The sequence below is a fragment of the Myotis brandtii genome, unplaced genomic scaffold, assembly GCF_000412655.1.
Source record: "Myotis brandtii unplaced genomic scaffold, ASM41265v1 scaffold174, whole genome shotgun sequence".
NCBI lineage: Eukaryota > Metazoa > Chordata > Mammalia > Chiroptera > Vespertilionidae > Myotis > Myotis brandtii.
Genome location: NW_005356437.1, coordinates 1,314,222 through 1,319,179, shown reverse-complemented (window position 1 = coordinate 1,319,179; position 4,958 = coordinate 1,314,222). Strand labels below are relative to the sequence as shown.

At 44.9% G+C, this 4,958-nt stretch overlaps 1 protein-coding gene across 1 annotated transcript in view; it reads right to left on the bottom strand.

The window, feature by feature from the left end:
- CAB39L (calcium binding protein 39-like) overlaps positions 1-4,918 on the bottom strand; it is a 181,906-nt gene extending 176,988 nt beyond the window's left edge. Inside the window, exon 1 of the mRNA XM_014537204.1 lies at positions 4,827-4,918. The gene's annotated coding sequence lies outside the window, so the exon portion shown is untranslated. The remainder of the gene's footprint in view (positions 1-4,826) is intronic.
- Positions 4,919-4,958: the final 40 nt, after the last annotated feature.

The window sequence follows — 4,958 nt, the reverse complement described above, 5'->3', positions numbered from 1 at the left end:
GTGGTGGGAGCCTCTCCCACCTCCTCAGCAGCACTAAGGATGTCAGACTGTAGCTTAGGCCTGCTTCCCGCTGGCAAGTAGACATCCCCCAAGGGCTCCCAGGCTGCCAGAGGGATGTCTGATTGCCAGCTTAGGCCCAATCCCCCGGGGAGCAGGCCTAAGCCAGCAGGTGGTCATCCCCCGAGGGGTCCCAGACTGCAAGCGGGCACAGGCCGGGCTGAGGGGACCCCCCTACCCCAAGTGCACAAATTTTTGTGCATCGGGCCTCTAGTATATATATAAAACTCTGTTGTAGGCATCAGGAATGGCATCAGGTGTTAGATCAGTGGATTCAGACCAGACTTGGGTTCAGCAACCTCAGTATTTGAATTCTGGCTAGCAAAGAATTCAGAGCCAAGACCCAAACTATAAGAGAACATTTACTTGGTTAATCACAGAAATAGAAAAAGTAATGCCTAGAAGAAATGGGCTTAGGAAACAAGTTATAGAGGCAAAGGAAGGGCCCTTGAAGCTTAGGAGTGAGGAAGCTGGTAAAGAGCCTGGGATGGGGAGTGCAGAGGGAAAGGCAAGAGTATGCTCCCTGGAAGGAGAGCTCACTGGGTCCTCTGTCCTAAGGGTTTTAAGGGTGGAGATTTTAGGGGAGGTCCCAGGGGAAGATCTCAATAGAATATTCAGCAGCTTTCCAGGTGTGTCCTTTCAGGGTCTAAGTCTCCACTGATTGGTTGGCACCAGGGCAGGGGGTCATGATCCAATGCAGCTGGTCCTGAGGTCATCCATGGGATTGCTGGTCTGTTTTTTTTTTTTACTTTTCTGACCCTGAAGCTGAAATACAACTGAGGCCTAGATGATATCTCTCGGGAGGAAAGGTTAGGGGGGTCCAAACTACAGGACAAGAGATATTCTAAGGGAGGAAAGTTCACCCTGGGAGCAAGATTCTACCCTACAATTGTCCTTTCCTAGGCACCTAGGGTTTCCAACCCTGGTGACCTTTTGTACCTGGCCCATCCTTCTTGCTCTGCTCATGTCTGTCTGCCTACATTACAAAGCACTACAAGGTATTTCTAGATTTCAAAAATGATTTTTAAAAGAATTATTATTATTTGCAACTTGGCTTTTCAGTTACTGGGGTAGGGAACCTATCATATTTTAAATGAGATTTTTAATAAAAAAAAGTACTCTAAAATCTTTGCTTTAAAGCATTCAGATTTTTAAAGTTTCAAATGTTAGAATTCCGAACATGTTCTGAGATCAGTTTTTATTGTTATGCTGATTTAGAGAAATTTTATTTATTTTTTCTTGATTTCAGAGAGGAAATGAGAGGGAGAGAGACACAGAAACATGAATGATCCCACACTGGGGATCAAGCCTGCAAGCAGGGCATGTGCCCTGACTGGAAACTGAAACCTGACTTCCTCATAGGTTGGTGCTCAACCACTGGGCCACACCGGCTGGGCTAGACAAATTTTAATCTATATTCTGTCACAAAATGGCACATTCATTTAAAAGTTATCAAAAAATTTAAAAAATTACACAGCATACATCACTTGATATTGGGAAAAGACTCTAAACTTGTATATATTATGAGATTGCTATGAAAAGTAATCTCTAACATACCAATCTAAGTTAAATCACTTTACTTAAAGTTACATAATATTGTTCATACAAAAGTGATTTTAAAAATTTCTAAGAATCATCCGATTGTTATTATGTCTATAGCACTATATTTCTGAAAGAAAAATTTGAAGATACCTATTTTCAAACTAGAGGCCCAATGCACAAAATTCATGCACGAGAGTGGGAAGGGTCCCTCAGCCCGGCCCGCACCCTCTTGCAATCCAGGACCCCTCGCTCCTAACTGCCCACCTGCTTGCTCCTTACCGCTTGGCTAGCCGCTCCTTAGCGTTGCTGCAGCTGCACTGGCCAGCAGTGAGCCCGGCTTCTTGCTGAGTGGCGCTCCAGCTGTGGGAGCGCACTGACCACCAGAGGGCAGCTCCTGCATTGAGCGCCTGCCCCCTGGTGGTCAGTGCACATCATAGTGACCGGTCATTCTGCCGTAATGGTCCCTGGGTTTTTATATATATAGATTATTTATCTGCTTAAAATTACAGAATATACTTATACAATATAGTAAATTTTAAAGTTGAAGTATTTTTGACTTGTGTTAAAAAGAAACTAGAAAAGCAGTAAGAGATCTATGACACTGATAATTTTGGTATTCATGCATGCTTTCACGAAAAAAAATGGCATGTAGAGCATTTTCACTTAGGGCTCATCTTCATTATCTAAATTTCTCTATAGTTCATAAGCAGACCTCCCAAAAAGGATATGAATCAATCCTTAATAATTATATGTACAAATTGGAAGCAACAAATAAAGTTCAAACGAACTAAAAGTCACATTTTCTAGAAAACTTGTGTTTCTTAGCCACTGATCTGTGGATGAAAAGGGGCCACATGCTAACCTGACAAGCTCAGGAAAGGCCTGTGTGGTGGTCTTGCAAACTCAAAGACGTAAGGTCTGAATTTAAAACTTGAACTAAAAGCAGTTATCATGGTTAGTCATGTCCTAGGCTGGTATCTTCCCTGACAAAGGTCAATCTTTACTGTAACTGAGTCTTTTGTCTTTTTTGCATCTACGATAACATATAGTCAGAATGTCAAAGTAATTTTCCTTTTTTCTGGACCCCTCAAAGCACAGCACAGGCACCAGTGAGCGGAGACCACAAATCCCCTCAGTTATTGAGTTCATTGTTGACTGTTAACTATCCTGCACCCACCTATGTAAAAGAAGTATGTGTCTATCGTTTTACTTTTTATCCAATCCCTGCTTTGCTTTCTCCCACTTCCCTAATCTATCAGCAATGGATGTCATGTAAACCACTTACATCTCCTATTTTGGTTGTAATGTATAAAACAAGGTAAAAAATCGCCATTCTCTGGAGCATTCTCCCAATACATTGAGATTCTGCTTCCTGACAATGGTCAACAGTTTGGCTTACATAAACTCACAAAATTTCTTTACAAGTTTGAATGTTTTCTTACGTTAACAGATTTCTAACGTACCTTAGGCTTCAATTCAACACTAAATTATTGCTACTTGAGGCCTTAGCAGGGTAAGTCAGTTGGTTAGAGCATGGTCCAATATGCCAAGGTTGAGGGTTTGATCCCTGGTTAGGGCACGTACAAGAATCAACCAATAAATACATAAATAAGTGGAACAACAAATTGATGTTTCTCTCCCTTCCCCCTTTCTCTAAAATCAAATTTAAAAAAAAAAGAATCAACAGCCCTTGCTGGTTTGGCTCAGAGGATAGAGCGTCAGCCTGTGGACTCAAGGTTCCGGGTTCGATTCTGGTGAAGGGGACATGCCGGGGATTGCAGGGGTCGATCTCCAGTGGGGGGTATACAGGAGGCAGCCAATTAATGATTCTCTTTCATCATTGATGTTTCTCCCTCTCTCTCCCTCTCCCTTCTTCTCTGAAATCAATAAAAATATATTTTATAAAATAGTAAAAATAAAAAAAGAATCAACGAATGAATGCATAAGTGGAACAAATCGGCTTCCCTCCCTCCCTCTCTGTAAAAATCAGTAAGCAAAAAAATAAAAATATAAATTATTGATCCCGGAACCCTTGCAATTTATGTTTTATAAAATTCGAATTAAAAAGCAAACTTTTAAAATAAAATATTTAATTATTTTACTGCTGTTTTCTTTGGTATTCCTGCAACAAAACACACAGTACTGTTGACTCTGTTGGGCCACCAGTTAACTTTGAATAATTGAAAACTAAACTCAAGGCAGTAAGATGAATAGCTTTGCTTTCTTCTCATGCATGTCAAAACTGCTAAAGTTAATCACAAAATATTAGTCTTTTATCGGCTAGGTTAGGTTCTCGAATCTGATAAAATTTCCCCCTCAAATTAGACAACGCGTGTTTCCTACTTCGATTAAAAAAAAGAGAGAGAGAGAGAGGATAAAAAGGAGGTACTTGTGTCCTTCCTTCCAACCGAAAAAGAGCTCAGACGTTAGGCTGCGTTCCCGCAGGAAAGCCGCCCAGGCCCACGGCGCCGCGGCCAGGCTCGGCCAGGCCGACCCAAGCACGGCTCACCCTCCCTCGTCACCAGGGAAACCAAGATCTGACCAAATTCCGCCTGCACTCCCACTGTTTCTACAAAGACCAGCACCTTCCGGCGTTTAAAAAAGACCGCTGCGGGAGTGCCGGCTGCACACTAATGAAAAAAACTGCCCGAACGCAGGGCCTGACGCCCCCTGGGACCAAGTGCTGGCCTCAGTCCAGGGATAACTGTGGGGAAGAGCACACACCTCGGCGGCCGCTCCTTCGCCAAAGCGGGAAACGAAGACGTCTCTTTCCAACCTGAGCATAACGGCGAGGCGCCCCCTCTCGCCCCCTTTCACTACCTACCAGCCTGTTCCTTTCTGTACCAGATAGTCCACCACCAGCCAACCTCCTTTGTGAGTGAAGGTGGAGGGCCGGAATCTCCGAGGCAAACATGATTGGAACAGCTTCCTGGAATTCCAGGACTCGATTTTAAGGCATCACGGGTCCCACCATGCCCTCACAAAGACGAGCCAACCGAAGCCACCACTACCGTTCACCGCTCTAGCCAGGGCCGAGAACCGGGCCAAGAAGACTTTTCCCTTTCAGGGAAGTGAGAAGGCGCCGGATCTGCGCCCTCACACCCACACCCCCGCCCCGTCCTCCACAGCTCCCTCGGGACCCCTCTACACCTTAAGCCGCTAACTATGTTTTCAAGCGCCGCGAAGCCCAGACTCAGCCACACACAAGATGGCAGCCAAGCACCTACCGGAGGAAACAGCTGCGCCACCACTCCTGTGAAGCCGGCCTCTCGACTGCCGGTATCCCCATTGGCCCAGCGAGAGAGCGCGAGACCACGCGAGAGCGCCGTCAGCAAATCGGCCGGCGGCGCTTCGGCGCC